General features: G+C 40.1%; 1 protein-coding gene across 1 annotated transcript in view; it reads left to right on the top strand.

Annotated features, from left to right (window-relative positions):
• LOC120729607 (zinc finger protein 469) overlaps positions 1–18,964 on the top strand; it is a 200,499-nt gene that overhangs the window by 38,710 nt on the left and 142,825 nt on the right. Inside the window, 1 exon segment of the mRNA XM_040025336.1 lies at positions 8,750–8,790. The gene's annotated coding sequence lies outside the window, so the exon portion shown is untranslated.

The following is an 18,964-nucleotide window of genomic DNA, read 5'->3' on the forward strand; positions in this document are numbered from 1 at the left end:
ATTTAGGGGTAAAACCGCAAAGGATTCTGGGAACTTGTGGCAAGAGGTACTAGCACATGCAGGCTTTCAATTGAACTCAGTTACACAGCGATAAAAAGAAACACAAAAAATGGCAAGAAGCTGTTGTATTATTAACTGCAATAGCCGGTGTTGTGCCAAAAAGTGATTGTCTGCCAAAAAGTGATTTCCGGTATTTGCCAAAAACTGATTGCTCGTATTAAAATTGCTATAAGTAACTTGTTGGGCTATAATATGTGAAACATTTGTCAAATGCATCCCTCATGGATGACATAAAGTCATCTCTCCATCTCCATCTCTCTCTGCTGCTCTTCTGTCTCCTCTGTCACAGACTTCTCCACTTTTGATGATAAATCAGCCTGGTGCAACATGAAAGGATTGGCACAATTTGTTAAGATTTTGAGGAGTTTGAGAAACTAACCTTAAGCATAAAATAAAATTTACTATCAGTAACTTCATAGCACCCGCCCAGCAGTATATAAACTCCGTCATGCTAGCTAGTACGCAGTACCAGTTATTCTAAGCGACTGTAAAAAGTCAGCACAACGAAAACAAACTGCAACTAAACTTGGTTTATATCTGACACAGATAGACAGCAGGTCATAACTTCTTACCTGAAGTTCAGTTGCTCTGCCACTATGAGCGGTGTTGTGCCAAAAAGTGATTGTCTGCCAAAAAGTGATTTCTGGTATTTGCCAAAAACTTTATATAACCTTTATTTATGCAGTTAAAAAAAATCTCATTAACATTAAAAATGTCTTTTGTAAGAGTAAGTTGGCCAAGAGGACAGCAGAAATGGCAGCAAATATTACAATAGTTCTGTAAAAATATTTTAAGTGAGGATAAAGGACCGGGTTGGTTATAATGTAAGTACAATAACACAGAGCTGTAAAGATACTTGAAAAAACAGATCATTTTTTAATTCTATATATAATCCCTTTGTAAACGCTGTTCACCGAAGTCTATTTACCAACATACATAAAGATATTACACATAAAAAAATACACGGAAACAATGGAAATCAGTTTTTGGCAGGCAATCACTTTTTGGCACAACACCGGCGGCCGCCTCGGTCTCTCCTCCTCTTGCCTCCCCTTTCCCTTATCCACCTGCTGGCCTCCACCACTTGCTGATGTTGCTAAATCTGTGGAAGCAATGCCAAAGCTACCGCCAAACAATTCAGTTATTTTTACACATTTGGCAGCGTCTGCCTGAAGGGCTTGTTTCTTTTTGGCCCTAATTTTTTCTGCACCTCCTGTCCTTTTTTTGTTCTCCATTTTCTTTAGTTCGTCTATAAGATTGCTAAACAAGGGGGAGGGTGCATCCGACCTCCTCGGCTGTAATTGGTCCAGCCCAGAGTCGATCATGACCAATTGGCCAATCCAACACCTTTCATTATTTATACCCTTCCAAAAAAAAAAAAAAAATCGATCGGCCCATAAAAACAAAAAATCGGCAGCGGCCCACCGGGCAAATGCCCGGTATGCCCGATGGGCAGTCCAGCTATGAGTGAAGCTGCTATTTATTAACTGTAGATTAGATTAGTAATTTGTTCTGACTCACGTCTTTGACTTATCATCTGGATTGCAGTTGAATGATGGAAGCTCGAATAATTGAATCTAGAAGCATGCTGTTGGAAAAACACAGTTAAAAACATGTCAGAAACTTACTTGTTGCTTGTATCCTTATGTGAACTTCATGGCGTAAATCCACAGTCATGATCATCATCCAGAGACAGATGCTGATCTCATTTTCCCATAAACCTTCTGTCAAGATTGTAGTCTGTAGAGAGATTGTTTAATGAGCTATGTCAAAGGCAAAATAACATTTGTAAAAAAAACTTCTTTTAGCCTGAGAGTGAATAATAAGCTCTTTATCGTGATTAACATGAATTACTTGGTGAAACAACTAAAATGTGGTCTTTCTACAAAACACGTAGTTTTTATAAAGGTTTTCTTATCTACCAGAAACTTTTTTTCAATGTGTTTGCAATTATATTTCTATGCTTTAAAGAAATACTTGAACTTGAAGCAGTGTTAAACATTTGCGGGTCACCACTAGGTCTTGGAACGGTGTTTTTAATGCAGGTGGAACTGCAGGATCTGATGAATAATAACAATAAAAAACTGGAGTCTAACCTAATTAGAAACAGGAATAACAATAATTCATACTGGTTTAGTCATTATTGCAGCAAGTTGCAGAACTGGAATTATCCAGTTGGATTTTTTTTTCCGACTTAGAGTTAACTTAAAGAGCATGTGGTTGTTACCTTGGCTTTTTCCCCCTTCAGGCTGATACGCATCACAGGTATTTGTGACAATGATCTAAAGGGACAATATTTATGCCCTGAGCTATAAAGTCTTGGTAATATTTCAGGCTATGCGCACACAGTAATACCTTAAGTAAAACCTTAGCTTATTGAGTTAACATTGATGGCATTACTCCTGCTTTTGTTGTTACTTTTGTAACACAAAGTCCTAAAACTGTTGCTAGGATGACACTTGTTCTGGGCTTTGAGTGTAAAGACTCAGTGTTTGTGTGCTTTTGTGTGTACATGAGAGAATAGATGGATAGCATTAAAAGCAAAGAGCATCTGGGTGTGCCAGAAAAAAATGTGGAGTTAATTAAAAAACTTTCTCAGTGAACTACGGTCTGCTTTTCATTTTCAGTTTAAATCCACTATCTGTCACCTTACTGTCTTGATATAAACCTGTGAGTAAAACCAACTGTCACAGTTGTGCCCTGGAAGTACAGATAGCTACCACTCATTACCTTTGGATCCTAAGCAAGAACCATTTGCTTCTCTCCATAAAAGCTGGTAAACACCGCCATCATTTCCTTCCCTGTAAATATTAATTCTCTACATGTGTGGTCTAAGGCTGGGAAACACATCAATAATCTTTTGTTTGCAGCTATGTCTAAGTAGCAGAAGGCTCGTGTCACGTGACTCGCGGCTGCAAAGACAGTTGATAAGAAAATGAACATGATGTGAGATCTGCTAACTTGTTGATATGAATTTTTGTGAAAATGCATTTGTCTCCATTCTGCAGCTTAGAGACAGAAATTCTCTCATTGTTTAGAAAAGTCATCAACCAACTCTTGTGTTTCTGCTCTGTAGTCGTATAGAGAGCACAGACATTTGAAAAGATTCTTGATACTGAGATTTTCACCACATGCAGAAATGTGGTATACTCATTCAACGCCAGAAGAGTTGGAATTTGAGATAGACTGGAAACCTCCTTCCATATAAACAGCACATGGCTCCACTAGATGTGTGAAAACATTCAATTGACCATCCAAGGCAGTATTTGATCTATAAAAAGCCTGGCAATAACTACAGACAAATGAGAGAAGAAAGGCAGTGATTGAGTAGAAAGATTGCAAAAGGGTCTGAAAATACCAGAATTAGAATTTACAAAGAAGCACGCAGCCAAGAAACCAAGAGCTACTATTAGCTTCTCAACACTCGTGAGTTCGGGTCTCATGTCAGCACTGCAAAATTGGTCTACACCAACAACCAAATCGAAGAAATGCGCCTTGGTGTTTGTGGTTCTCAGTGTTTGTAATGGAAAATGACATCACAGAAAATGTAACCTTATGTAACCTTGATTCTTGTTTTTTGTTAACCCCAGTCCCCACTTGAAACATTTTCTGCCATTATCGTTCTGGTAAAGATTAACATTAACCAAGATAGTGAATCTATGTTGACTGAAATAACATTAATGCAGCTTTTGTTGGCATATTACATACTTTTGACAGAGAACTGAATGACAAGATGTAAAAAGATGCCATGTGTGTGTTTCAGTTACGATGTTATAGTCCATGTACACATAACATTAATATTACTTGTCTTTGCACTTCTTAGTCAATGTTTCTGCGTGATGTGATTACCCTGATATTGACTCATATGCACCCACAATTTTCATCTTCAGTCTGACATTGTGCCAACTCTATTCCCACTAAGAAGCGGAATCACTTTTTCTTATGAATCACTGAAGACCAGACTGCATTACGTTCATGTAAACATACTGATTGTGCTGGGGTTTTAAAAGTAGAGCAGAGTGAAGGGAAACCAGCTCAGCATTTAGTGGCAAAAACTTCAGTGAATCAAAAACAAACAAGCACCTTGGACTGTTTTGAGGCCTCAGCATTAGTGTTTTGGCCACCACAGTGTTGGTGTCTTTGGAGCCAGAGGTGACCATATTTAGATGGGAGGTATAAAAGCAAGTAGGAGTGTCGTGAGCCAAAGTTGGTGAGTAAGGTTTTGGACTCTAAAGCACAATCCAACAGCTGACAGTGTACCTTTCAACCTATCCACAGTAGTCTCAAAGTAAGCACCAATGGCTGGGGAAATAACTAGAATTTTTCTGGGCTCAGTTCAAGAAGCTATTTTGTTGGGAGCATAGAGGTCAGTAGAAACCAGAGCTATTGTGAGGTTGCATGGCAGGAGGGGAATTGACTGAGCAGGCTTCCCCGGAGAGATCGGACTGGTGGAGGGTTTTACAGCAGACAAAAACTTCCTCATATTCCTTCACAGAGAGTGTAGAACAGCTTGGAATCCTGGGGAAGACTTTCATAGGAGGCAGATAGGATTCCAGTTTAGAAGAAGCTTCAAAGACAGAAAAGAAGAAGTACTATGCATATTTATTAGCATAAATAGTTAAACACACTGAGCTGATTACCACACTCAGTGAAGACAGTCTGGCATAGAGTTGTGGCTCATCATGGTCCTGGGAAGGCTCCACTACCAGGCAGAGCTGCCCAAACCAGTTGGAAGGCAACAGTTGTCAGCCAAGTTATCAGCCATGAAAGGCAACTTTGGTTAACATATACTATACATTTGCTAACTATGTAGAACTATGTTATTAGTATAAAATACTAGAATTTCTCTCACCAAAACTGAAGCACAGATGACTTGGCTGGTCAGAAAATCCCACGGCAGTTTTAATGGGAGTCTGTGGGGTGTGAATTGGAGCCAGAAGCATGTGGATGATGCACTTTCTGGCAGTGGCCACATGATTCACCACTCATTTTCATCCCTTCGAGGCTGTTTCTGTTTATCGGAAATGAAATGTTAGTACATGGTGTGTGTTTTAAATCTTCTCACATTATGACGCCTCTGAAACTGTCTAGGGAATTTCATGATCATACTTTACATGCCATGTAAGTTAAAGGGAAGTTTTCTCCTTCATGTTATGTCAGTCCCACACAAATGATGATTGTATTGGAAAATTATTATTTGTTTCACAAAAAATAAGCCACAGTGCAAAAGCAGTCTGTGAAAAAGTCAATCCTTACTGTTTCCATAGGAATCAAGAACATAAACTGATAATCAAGCGTACTTGATTAACTGATCATCAGCACATTTGACCACCTCTATAAAAAGCACATGTTTTTGCAATTCAGGTGCCTGTTAACTCAATGCCGAGGAGGAAAGACATCGTCAGTGAACATAAAAAAGCAGTTGTCTTCTCCTCATCTGTTTGGGAAAGGTTTTAAGGTCATTTCCAAACAATTTGATATCCATCATCATGCAGAGAGAAAGATTATTCACAAGTGGAATATATTCAAGCAACCATGAACTCCAAAATATTTTAGAGTCCAATGTAAGGCCATCTGTCTGACAGCGAAAGCTTGGCTGAAACTGGGTCATGAAACAGGATAATGATCACAGCAGCAAATCTGCAACGGAATTGCTGAAAGAAAAGAATCTAAAGGTGATTCTGCGAGCTAATGGGACCGAGGTGTGCTTAGTTTTTAATAGGACTACTTTTTGTTAAAGAAATAATGGTGCTCAGTAATATGTCATGTATTTGTCAATGATCCTCTTTGGTTTAATTTACATAATTTCAAGACTAGATCATTCTTACCCCTCAGCCATAAAAGGCTGATTTTGACATTTTGGTCACCCCACTGTGGGGGTGAGTGGGCAGATGGCGTGGATACCCAAGTTTGTGAACTTGATAAGTCAAGAAAGATATCGCCTATGATTTTCAAACTAATACCATAACTATATCAATTAAAAAACTCAGAGTTTGAATTTCAGTGACCTTAACCTCAAGGTAAAGGTCAGAGGTCAAGTTTTATGAAAATTTTATGACTGAGAAGAATTCAAGAAGGAAGTTACATAGGATTTTCACATTTATATGATAGGTGCATCTACTAGGAGGCTGAGGGGTAGCACTGGTTGCCCCCAGTATTTTTTAATCACATCCTGAAGACATGAGAATTAACAGAGGGTGTCCTTTATTTTTACCATAATATAGGCCATTATTTTGGTTCCTTTCAGAGATCTTTAAAACCTTCCCAGAGTGCCAGTGAAATGAGAAATGTGCTGTTGATGGTGGCAGCCAGTTGCATGTAGAGCTAAAAGCTTGTTGACACATATGGTTTATTTCTCTGTGGCGATGGATTGTAAATCAATTTGCCCGTGTCATGCTTGTGTGGTATGCTCATTATCATTTATTTTTGTTTGCATCCAACTGCTGCGCACATCATGGGGATTCTCATCAGTGTGACACTGACTCATTCCTCTTCGCAACCTGTGGTTTATGTTAGTGAGAATGGCAGCACTGGTGTCAGGGTGTGGGTTGAGAAGCCAAGCAGAGAAGACTGGCTTGTGTGTGGATGTATGGTTGTGATAAAATTCTGAAACCAGGAGCACAACACTTGTCCATTTTGGCAGGAGAAATGTGACACTGGAGAGGGAGAGTAGCAACAGCAGCGCAACAGCCAACCATTCTGCCAATCACGATGTCTCACTCACTCCTGGAAACAAGTCTTTTCCATTCTTTATTAGATTTGATTTATACTTTTTGCAACGTATTGAACAACACAGGTTCATGATATTGTGCATGCTTTGGCACCGGGAGGAAAGAGACGGAGCACTTAAGGGGGCTAACCAAATAAAAGTGCTGCAAACAGAATGAAGGCAGCAAAAAGGCTGTACCGACCTCATGCTTTTATTACTGTGCCAGAAAACTGTCTCGATCCAACGAGAGACCATTTCTCATTCAATTACGTGTTCCATGTGTGCGTTCCAAAGCTTCATCCACAGCGGGCTGCGAGCAAGCCCAGTCTTTCACACACATCCTCATCTCCAACACTCAGTCCTGTTGCCTGTCAAAACAGGATTGCAAAGGGTTTGTCCGGCACGTGTGTGCATCCATGTTCTGCTGCATCTGTACAATGTACGTGTGATCAGTGTATTGAAAGTGTGTTTCTCAAAACATACAGTTAAGCATGTGCCCGTTCTTTGGCCTCTCTACATCTGACTGCTCTGACTATTAACTACAGATTTCCCGACGCCGTAAATCAGTGGAATGTGTGCAGGTGTTTGTGGCACATATCCCAATGCAATTGTAAAAAGTATAAAATTTGTCTGGAATAAGCAAAAATCAAGCACAGAAGTTCATTAACAGCTTGCTTTAAAGTTCAGAATCATAGTAAATCTGGAATAAAAGGGTTTCACAGGTTTTGTGGCTCTAATTTACTTTATAGGGTATATGTAAGTGCAGGTAAACACATGTACCGCTGTGATCTGGAAAGCCAATTTGATTGTCATGGCATGCCTGCACCAAACAGCAATGTGTTTGGATACAAATGTCTGCCTGTAGACAGATTTACTATTGCAGTGGATTAACCAAATTGCAGTGGTGGAAATATATTCAGCCTTCTTTAGGCAATTTAATAACTAAGAATCATGGTAATGTCAAACACAACTGTGAGGTTATAACACTTCTGACACTTGTTTTCCAAATAGTAAAAATCAGCTCAAGTCCATTTAGGTCTGTAGCACACACCCAGGATCATCCAAGATAAGAGTCCTGGAGCAGAGGGACATCTCTGACATCGATATTACACAATCATTCATTAAAGAGTAAACAGTAACTGAGACAGCCTGAATTCACAGGAGAACTGTAGCAAGTTCTCCAGGATGGTTGGAATGACCTACTTGCTAACGATACTGTGCAAGTGCACTTAGGGAAACTAGTGATGATGCAAAGCAGTCGCATCAAATATTACTTTAATTTTGCATTGGTTTTTTTTTCTGTTCACTACATTTTGTTAGCCATTAATCGCTAAATCAGAGCTAAAATTGTTTTTGACTGCATCACTTTACTAACGGGCCATAACTCTCTTGCACTGGAGGAGTCAAAACTTGCTCTGAGGTGTCTGAAATTGTCGATGCTGCTGATTTACTTGTTTGTTTACATCGTGTCTACGGCTACTGACTGTAAAGTAGATTGGCTCAAAGGAGCAAAAGAGATTTACCCCGCTGATGCTTTTATTGCCAGACATCTTCTGAATCTCTATAATTTGCACATTAATATTGCACTTGGAAAAAAACATATGAACCTTTGTTGCAAAGTACTTTCTATGCACTTTGCACCTTTTGTCCGCATGCACATGAAACTCTTTTTGAGATAAGAGATATGACATAGTTTGATCTGGGCAGGAAAATGAGCCCAGGAGGACTGAAGCTTTATCACTCTTATTAAAAGGAAAAAAATGATACCACCATCTTGTGTGTAGACCAGTATTCACAGTATTCTTCACAGTAAATCTCAGCTCATTGTGCATGTGTATCAGTAATGGATGAGGTTAATTGCACTTTATAGCTGCTGAACTCACTGCAGAGTTCTGTGAATGGCCCGAGGTTGACCTACTGTATTTTATTGGTAGTCGATGTCTACATCTGCATAACATATTTTCTTTTTGTGTTCCCCAGGTTGCAGTTTTGATCTTTGCTGAAGACTCAAGACCACAGAGGTAAATGAAATAAAGCAGATATAGGCTTATACATCTATATTCAACCTCTGTCGTTATCATTTCTTCAATCTCCTCCTGTCCACTAACACAATGTTTTCATTCAAACCTGTGATTTCAAGCTCTTATTTATTATTTACTTACATACATGCAAGGGGGCTTCACTTTGTTAGCTATGACACATGTTTTGCTTTCAAGAGCTAGCACTGTATATTTATGCATGGATATAAGCTTTTCTTGTCTGTGTGGTGCACAAATGATAAGTGAGCAGTCAGTGGTCTGGTTTTAGTGCAGCTCAATCAGGCCTGTAAACAGAGCAGGGCGTGCTGCAGCAGTCTAATAAAACAGAGACTGTCCCACTTTCTGCCACTTTGATCCACATTGCAGGCCCTGCTGGACTTCAGCTTGCTTCAGTGTCTCAGACGTCTTCACTGACCGCACCTATCCACTTCACCCTCAAAGCTAATTATGGTTATGCTCTATAAACTTTATTCCTGTTTTCTGCAAGACAGAGCGAGACATTAACCAGAATATTATTGATGTTTAATCTACTACTCATGGCTTGTGTGTTTTGATATGTGGCTGTTTGTAAGCATGCATACATAGTGTGACTCAGGGCAGGCATGCTTGCCTAAGCGAGCGTGTATAGTGAAAGGGTCTTGTTTAGAAAAGTGAGTGAGCCCTGGAGGCTTGTCAGTTCCCATGTCTTTGTATTAGAGCAGTTCATAAGGCCTTTCTGCCTTCCTAGAAAACAGGCATGTGTACAGGCAGGCCAGGTGAGGTGAGGTGCAGGCAGCTGGTACTTCTGGACCTCTCTGTCTTGTAATGAGTCAGAATCTGCAGAATAGGATAAATCAAAATGAGAAGTTGTTTTTGGTTTGGTCTCCACTTTAACTGTGTGCAGTGTGATATCTTCTCAAAGACAAGTTACATCTAGCAGAGAATATCAGGCGCAGCCATGGTATAATGTAATGATGGGAAGTAGAGAAGGAGAAACGGAGAAAAGAGGAAGAGACAACAGAACAGACAGAGAGAGGCTTAAGCACCTATTGATATGGAAGTTGCACTAAATCTGGCATGAAAGTTTTTGGCATTTGGACTGAGCCTGAGGAGAAGGATGTGAGGAGGGAGGGTAGGTGTGGGAGCAAGAGAGATGAGAAAGAGGTGTGGAGACAAGTCTGGGTCTGAGTGGAAACTTGAATGGAGGGGAAACTGGGCTGGAGGCCACTCAGCAGATCCACCTGAACCCTGCCAGAGCAATCAGCTATCAGAAGTTTAGAGAGGGAACCATTTACCCCCCTAAGTAAATTCACTAGGGGTTTGTAGGGATTTGGCTTGCTTTTTGGGCTCTAATGCAGGGATATTTTGGTAAGTGAAGTCCTCTTGTTTTGAAGAGATGGTTCCAGAGCCTGTCTGCTTTTTAATGGGATCACAGCAGACACTCCAGGAACCACCGCCAGGTGAAGCGGTTCTGCTATCTACTTCCAGCTGTGTAAACACACACACAAACATACACACAGACAGACACGCACACACGCAAACTCTCCCACCCAGACACAGTCAGAGACATGTCCTGTCAGTTCTAATAAAATGCTTGCTGGCTCCCATAGAGGGAAACGCTCATAATCCCATTTTCTTTCAATGAAAAACAAAGCAGATTCTTTTGCTTTTGAGAAAGTGTTTGGCCTTGTTAAAAACAATGAGTTGCTTGAAAGATGCAAACAAATTTAACAAGAGCTAGTGGTGTCTGTTCTCAAGCTGGGAATGTTCAAGGGAGCGTGACATTGTCCTTCCCCTCTCTCTTTTTCTCTCTTTCTTCGATATTTAATGTTATTTAGTGTTTCCTGAAAACGTTAATTTGTTTTCTGGGCTGTTTTCCTTCCCTCTAGGCTTTCAACCTTGTTTGCGGTTGATGAGGTGATATAGAAAACTCGCATCTTTCTTGTTTTTTTTTTTCTTTCTTGAAATAATGGCACCAATGTGTATCCCTGGGAAGTGCATGCATCTGTTTGGGATGTTCGCTCTTTGCGATTGTAGGATTCTGTTTTACTTGGTCAGTATGACCTTTTGCACAGGTTTGTGCAATGAGGGAAGGAGGAAGCAGTGGCCAGGCAGTAGCTTTGCTGTTAAAGGCATTTAGACTTTAGAGCTCCATTGTTTATGTAACTAAGAGAAAGTCAAGACTCCCTTATGGCCCTTTTGAAAAGCAGATGCCGGAGATTTTTGCTGCTACATTTTATGGCTTATTTGCTACCAAGGAGATTCTGAGATATCTTAGGGGAGCACGTCTTTTCTCACATTTCTTCTGTCAGGCAAGAGCTGTGGAAGTCCTGAGACTAAGGAGGGGTTTGAGCTATTAGTCTGGCAATACTTATTTTTAATACTAGTCTGGCAATACTTTATTTTGTTATATTCTTTTAATATCTTATTCTGTCCAACAACTCCACCTTTTGTGAAATGTTTTTACCCTTTATCACCCTCACCTCTAAGATGGTTGATGCATAAAGGCCCTTTCGTCCGATTCAAACCTCCAACCGATTAAACACTAAAACATTCTCCAAACAGATTTTCCAGGACCGATGGTGATTGCTTCAATAAGTCATTTAGTTTCCTATTCAGCCTTGAGGATTTATTTTTCATTAAACAAGGAAAATATTCTTCTTGGTTGAGATAGTTCCATGGGCTAGAACCAATCACCACTCTAATATTAGTGGTACACCTACAAACATACACACACGCACAATCCATCACTGACAGCACTCTTGGTCTCTAAGCTGCCATGTTGATCCTCTGGAGCACAGCAGAAATGGTCATAAGCTCAGAGGAGCCATTGTATTGACAGAACTTTCATAACCACATAGTGTTACATAAGGCCCATGTCACAGATCTTGCACAGTGTGTGAGCATATTTTGTGTGTTATGTGCTCAGCCATGTGTTACATTTTAGCTGGAAGGTGCGATGTTTTAAATTATGACTAATCCACCATGCCTTGGAGCTACAAAAAGAAGGTCCAACTGAAGATGTCTGTCTAACAGAATCCTATGCCAGAAAAGGCAAACTAGTCTGAATAAGACCACAGTTATCCAGTTGTGTGTTTTTCCTGATGTGTGCCTAAAGTGTGACTAACCCTGTGGTGTTAAGGTTTGTTTTCTGCAGCCTGGGTAAGCTTTCATTAATAAGGAGACAGACATTTTTGCATTTGTGGAGAATTAGAATTTATTCCTAAGAGAAACTGGTTTGCACAATGGCATAATCTTTGGAAAACAAAGCAATTTTCTTGAATACCATCACGTCTAAATGCACAAACAATTACAAACGCTCTGCACTGGAGAGGTCACGGGAACACATTTGTCTCCTCAACATGGTCTAAAAGAATTTGATTTAGTTTTCCCTCTAGATGCTGTGTAGAAAACTTCATCGCTATTCAGCGTTGATGAGTTCTGACTTCAGTGTTATTGTGGTACCCACAATGCTTTGTCAGGAGTGTGCATTTTGGACTGCAAAAGTCCACGTGTTTGCTGAGAGCCCAGCGTTATTGAAACTCCTGCCTCATCTGTTTGCTCAGCTGGATGACTCAGAGGTCTGCTGGGGTTCAGTCAGCTGCTGCCCCTCTGGATGTGCCACCAAGCTTTCAAACTTTCACTACTGTTGTGGCGTCTGCTCAGTCCACATATGTGAATCACTGTTGACGTTTGTGTGAATTAAACGGGTTACGTCATACATAGATCACTTTCATCTGTTTTCTGTATGGCAGCAGAGAGACCTAATGTGCTGCACAGCACATGATATAGCTTAGTGTTAATGTGGTGTTGATACGTATGTGCATATTTATAGACTAGTGTTCTGACTTGTAGGGTTTTATGTTGGGCAGGGTACGTATTGGTGTTGAGCCAAATGTTTCTGTAACACTACTGAAAGCTGGCATTTGTCCGATGTTTTCCTTGTATAGTTTGAGTCTGTGCTCCAGATTTATATAAAAAGTTTGAGAGTATTCTGTTGGATCTGCATTCAACATTCAATCAAAGTCAAATATTAAAATAAACAGCTGATGCTGATACGTTACAAAAGTAGTTCAACAAATCAAATGGCTGACAGATACATGATTTGTTAACCAGACTTAATGAGAATAAATAATTTCTTCAAATCTCTTCAAAGACTCACTGTTAATTCCAAATATTCTGGGAAATGTCAAAGAATACTAATCCATAGTTTTATGAACTTATTAGTTGTGCACTGTATGCATAAGGCACAGGTGTTTCTGTTTAAATATGCAGCACACACAATGTAAGCACATGATTTTAAAAGTGAACAAGTTACGTGTGATTTTTCCCTATTGTCATCCAAAAGTCTGTTTGATCTGACTGCTTACACCTCCTCCGGTGGCATTCGGGACTTCCGCAGTGATCGATTGGCTAAGTGGCCCACTAGCTTAGCATTGTGAGAGGCAGCTGAGTGATATGTTGTGTGTGTAAAAGTAAAGGGCGTTAAGTGGAACACAAGCCAACAGCAGTAAAGGCCGCAGTATATCTGGCAAGACGTGTCTTTTCTGCAGCATATCCATCCTTAGTCTAAGTTGAAGTATGTGTGTGTTTGCATGAGTGTGCATAGTCCCAATTCCCCAAGCGGGGTCTTACCTTACAGGGTAACCCCATGACCTGATTTATGTTTAGATTTTATTCCTTCTGTTATGCTGGATGCTTTTAACAGGAACTGTAAACCATTAAATCACCCAGTGAAATGCATGTCATATGAGACTTTCATTATAGGTCATACATTGAAAGCTATACATTATTGGCTATTCAAAGTCCCCATGCTTTGAATGGCTTAAGGAGTGATTCTCAAAGAGAGAACCAAGCATGAACCGATGCATGTGCTTATTTATTTAAGTTTGTTTGTTTTAGAGCACACATATCGAACTATAAGAGTGTGAAAGAGGGAAAAAGTGGTAGCTTAATTTGGAGAAATAATCTGTTGCCTCGGTAATAGAGACTAATGTGGAATTAGGCAAGCATGCATTCATCTGGAATGCTTCAGCAGCAGCAATCAGCATGGAAAACACAATGATATGGAATTTCCCTGTCAAGCTTTCATTCATGTTCTTTTACACTGATTCTAATGTGGAAAAATGTGGAAGGGAAGCTTACTTGGGGAATATGAGGATTTAGACCTGGAAAATTATCTAACTTATCAAATATGAATGTTCTATAATGAGTTCACATTAACCTTAATATCCTCAGCAGTTTTAGGGCATGCTAAATGCTTTCCATTGAAAGTTCACGAAAAGAAACCTTGTTATGGCATTCACTTCCTCTAGTTCAGTGGTTCTCAAAGTAGGATCCAGGTACACCAATGGATTTCTCAGTTCTTGCTTGTAGTTCTTGTGTTCCTTAACCTGCACAGCTGCTGCAGCTTTCTTTAGCATTAAGATATAAAACTGTAGCCAGAGTTCCTGAAACGCAACCGTAGCCTCAGTCATGATGGCCTGCTGCTAGCTAAACTGGAAATCAAATCACACATGAACAAAAGTTAAGTACTAAGACAACATCAGACTATAAAATTAACACCTTATACTTTAATATGAAGAGCCCCATGAGGCTTTGCTCTTGCTGCTTTTTTTGCTACATTATCTCTGTGACATGAATTGTGGCACAATGATCGTTTCATGTTGAGTTTCCAGTATTGACTAGAGCCAAACTTTTTGTTGGAAAATAAAATTTGATTAATTGACCAGCCCTGTGCTGTGTAGTCAAATGAATATGTGTACAAGATGGGGATTGCCTCTGCTTTCACTTAAACAGCAGTCACTGATCATTTCCTTGGCTAAGTCAGTGAAGGCTGAAGCATTGGGAGAAGAAGAAAAATGAAAGGTCTATTCGTGTTTTTCTAAGAATCAGAGTTCTGGAGGGAACTTGTACCCCTCCTGGACTGACCCTTCTGACTCTGAACTGTACCCCCCTTCATTGGGGCACTTTCACTGGTCAGCCACTATGTGGCCCCATGCTGGAACTTACTGGACGGCTTTATAAATGGACATCTCTTCACCAGCTTTCCATAACTTTCATGATTTTCATATCTGCTTCCTCTTCTTACTACCCATTGCTTCATCACCCTCTTCTCCACCCTCTGCCTCTTTGTGGGAAATACTCATACAGCATTGGGCCATCTATCAAACAGGCCATTAAAAAGAAATACAGAGACAGAGTGCACCTCTAACAGTAAAGCAATGAATCACTTAGTTTCTCATTACCGTGGGTTATTGTCAATAGAACTGTGGAAAAAGAAAATTTTATATGGACAACAGTCCAATGCTGTGAACGAACTCTTTATGCATACATTATTAAAGCAGCTCATAAATGCCTATGTGTTTTATTACTTTATTTTCCTAGGGTGTTTTCAATTTAGTTTGATCAAACTGCAACATGTCTGATTGATATTTGGATGTAGATTATACTTTTAGACAGCAAAAATGCACATTTAACATGTAAATCATACACCTTGAGCAATAAAAAGACCCATGTACTATAGTAAAAATTACCATTATATTATTTGGTTTTACACAGCTTACATAAAACAGCTACACCACCCAAAAGCCTTTGACAGCTGAGCAGAACTCAGGCACAAGCCATTTATAAATCTATAGTGATGAATCTTTGATTGATAAATTTGGGAAACAGCTTTGCCACAGCTATATTATTATTATTATTATTATTATTATTATTAGTAGTAGTAGTAGTAGTATTACAGAAGACCAGAGGTTCGAATTCCCTATCTGGCCACCTTTAGAGTTTGCATGTTCTTTCCAGGTACTCCAGTTTTCCCCGAATGGATGTCTGTCTACGACAAATTAGCAACCTGTCCAGTGTGTACCCTGCTTCTCGGCTCATGACAGCTCGAGATGGATAACAGTTTGTTCAATGACCTCTCCACCACGGCTTCAGATGTGTCCACTTTGCAGCCAATCAGAGACCCAGAGTTCCTGATAAATGTATTCATTCTGTTGGCGTTATCAGCTATGCTGCTCTCCCAGGAGACCACAACAAAGGTCACTGCACTTGCACAACAGAGTGATAAAACAGATCTCCAAAACACAAAACACAGCCTGCTCAACTCCATGTGTTCCAATTCAGCCTATTGTTGATGGGGATGCCCAGGTACTTGCATTCCTCCATCATATCAACATACCCTGTCCCAAGAAAGACTTAGTCCATGCAGCTATCCTCAGTGGACATCAACCATCTCACTGCTCTTAGTCATATACAGAAGCAGATGATTTTTCCCAGACCACTGCACAAATCATCCAATAAGACAGAGTCATAGCAAATCTCACATACTCTGGACAGACAGACAGACAGACAGATAAAAACAGAATATAAAACACAATAAACAGTAGGCAATCAAAAGAAAAAGGGGCAAACAAAACAAGATCCATTCACAGTGCAAGAGTTGTTACTACTATTGACTAAACTGAAATAAGCTGTTAATAAAAACTAGGTTAAGGAGAAGAAAGTAAATGTAGATGTGCATGTGCATTGAGCTAATAAAGGCTGTATCAAGAGTCTTGATTGTGGTTTGCAGAGAGTTATGCTTAAAACTCAGTGTCTCTCCTGCTTTCTGTGATGCATTGAAGGGCCTTATAGCCTAGGGTACAATAGAGTTCCTCAGTCAGTGGTCCAGGACAATGACAGTAGTCTGTTGGTAAACATGCTCTTCTGCCTCAGGAATACTTTGTGCAGAGGGTTCCTGTTGTTATCCATGATTGAAAGCATTTTATTGAGGGTTCTTTTCTCTGCCACTGATGTAAGGGGCTCCAGCTCCATGCCAACAACAGAGCATGCTCTCTTAACCAGTCAGTCCATCCCTATTCTTAATGCTGCCTCACCAGCAAACCACTGTGTAGAAGAGAACACTGGCAGCTACTGACTGGTAGAACATCGGCAGGCATTTATTGCAGATTTAAATGAACTCAGTCTTCTTGTGAAGTACATCCTGCTCTGTCCCTTCCTATAAAGTACACCTGTATTAGCTGACCGGTCCAGTTTGTTTTTCCCAACATTTCTCCTTCAACAGCAGTGGCTGAATTACCTTAAACACACTAAAGAAATCAAAGAAGGTGCACATCACCATGCAGCCTACTGTCTACATGGGAATAGACAGATATAATCATCTACATGCTGTCTGCAGCATGTAGATGATTATATCACCTGCTCCCAGTTTTTTGTTGATATGTGGATTCCAGGAGTTCAAGATATTTTTTTTTAACCTACGGCCTCTGATGGGCCAAGATTCAGTTCTTTAGCAACCTTATCATAAGTAATATGAAGGCAACTAGTCATTAGCTGTTAAGCTCTGATGGTGTCAACTTCTTTGATACAGGAAACCGACAGGATGTTTTCCTCAATGCCGATATCTCCTCAACGCCAAGTTGTAGATGTGACACAGGCATAGACACAGACAGTCTGTGTCTAGCACAATTTCCATACAGCAGGCCAAGACAATTAGAATACTGTTCAAAAGGTGGTAATGTTCTGTAAAATCACCAGTCATAACCTTAAAAGCACTAAAATGTTGGATTAGCAGGCAGGCTACAGTGGACTGCGTGATGTCACGCAGTCCCTCTGCATCAGCTGATGGTCGAATGCAAACCGTAACAACAATAACAGAGCAGAATTCTACAACGTACTTTCCCATTGTAGTGTAAATTTCAGTGGTTTTTCTGTAATGCAACCGTTCTCTGACTTGTATCCCCATGTGATGTCTGTGTTGTGTGTGTAAGGTCGGGGGGCGGGTTCATTCCACTGCAGGGCAACCTGCCACTGCATGTGGTGAATAAAATTTGAACTCGAACTTGAACTTGAACTCAGTGCTCTAAGCCTGTACATCATAATGTTCTAAAATCTTGTGTTCTATATCCTGGTAGCAGGAATGGACAGTTTATATTTTCTCCTTTTAGCTCTTTCCCTCGCTCCAGCTCTGCAGCTCCATCAGCTCCATCAGCTCCATAGGTTTAGCAGCATCAGTTGGTGCTGTGTGTAAACAGTGCATTGGCAAAAAGAAAAGGGTGTATAGAGTAAAAAAAGTTATTAGTGATTTACAATATTTGAGTATTGTAAGTGATGAGGACAGGAGTAAAAAACAATAAATCACTGTGAGTTTTATCCCTATCCATTTCCTGCACTAGATCTTGCTTATGACATTGATATGACTTGAACTGTCATGCCAATATAATAATACACCAAAAGAGATTTATTTTTGAAGCTATTTTCTACCTTCCTTTCACTTTTTACTCATCTCTTCTGCCATGTTGACTGAAATTGAATAGCAATGGAAAACAAACAGTGCTGGTGCGGGTGGGATTCTGTCTTTGGGGATTAAAGTGTTACATTTTTGCTCCAAGTGTCACTACACTGACTGCTTCAGTGCATAATGCCTTTATTTATTTCATTTCATTTTATTTTTTATGTATCCTATATTTAAAGTGACAGTAATTTCTTTATAACCCCATACTGGCTGTAGCTCAGGTGGCAGAGCAGGTCAGCCACTAATCAGAAGGTCGGTGGTTCGATCCCAGGCTGCCTCCTGGCTGCATGCCAAATATCCTTGGGCAAGATACTAACCCCATGTTTGCCTACTGGTGGTGGTCAGAGGGCCCGGTGGCGCCAGTGTCCGGCAGCCTCGCCTCTGTCAGTGCGCCCCAGGGCAGCTGTGGCTACAATGTGTGTGTGAATGGGTGAATGACTGAATGTAGTGTGAAGCGCTTTGGGGTCCTTAGGGACTAGAAAAGCGCTATACAAATGCAGGCCATACTGGACACATATAACTGTTTGCACCCACACTCATCTGTGTCATAACTGAATGCACATGGTTTTAAGATTTGTAGCTTGGACTTCCCAATATAATTATCTCTGATGTTCCTTACAAAAACCTTTCTAAATTTGATTAGAAATAATAGAAAAAGAAACACGGTCCACTGGTGTTTGCTTACATTTCCATGGGTACATTTCTAATTTGGAATTATTTCAGACAAATAGAAGTTTAAACAAACAGGGCTTGAATTGTTGCCACAGCTAACTAACATCATATTTTTATACTCAGAATTACAGAAAGTTGAAAAAAACAAAACAAAAGAAGTGCAATCACCTTTAACCATTCCTGACATTTTAGCTAGTCTCAGATGCT

The sequence above is a fragment of the Simochromis diagramma genome, unplaced genomic scaffold (genome assembly GCF_900408965.1).
Source record: "Simochromis diagramma unplaced genomic scaffold, fSimDia1.1 OVJJ01000293.1, whole genome shotgun sequence".
NCBI classification, from domain to species: Eukaryota; Metazoa; Chordata; class Actinopteri; order Cichliformes; family Cichlidae; genus Simochromis; species Simochromis diagramma.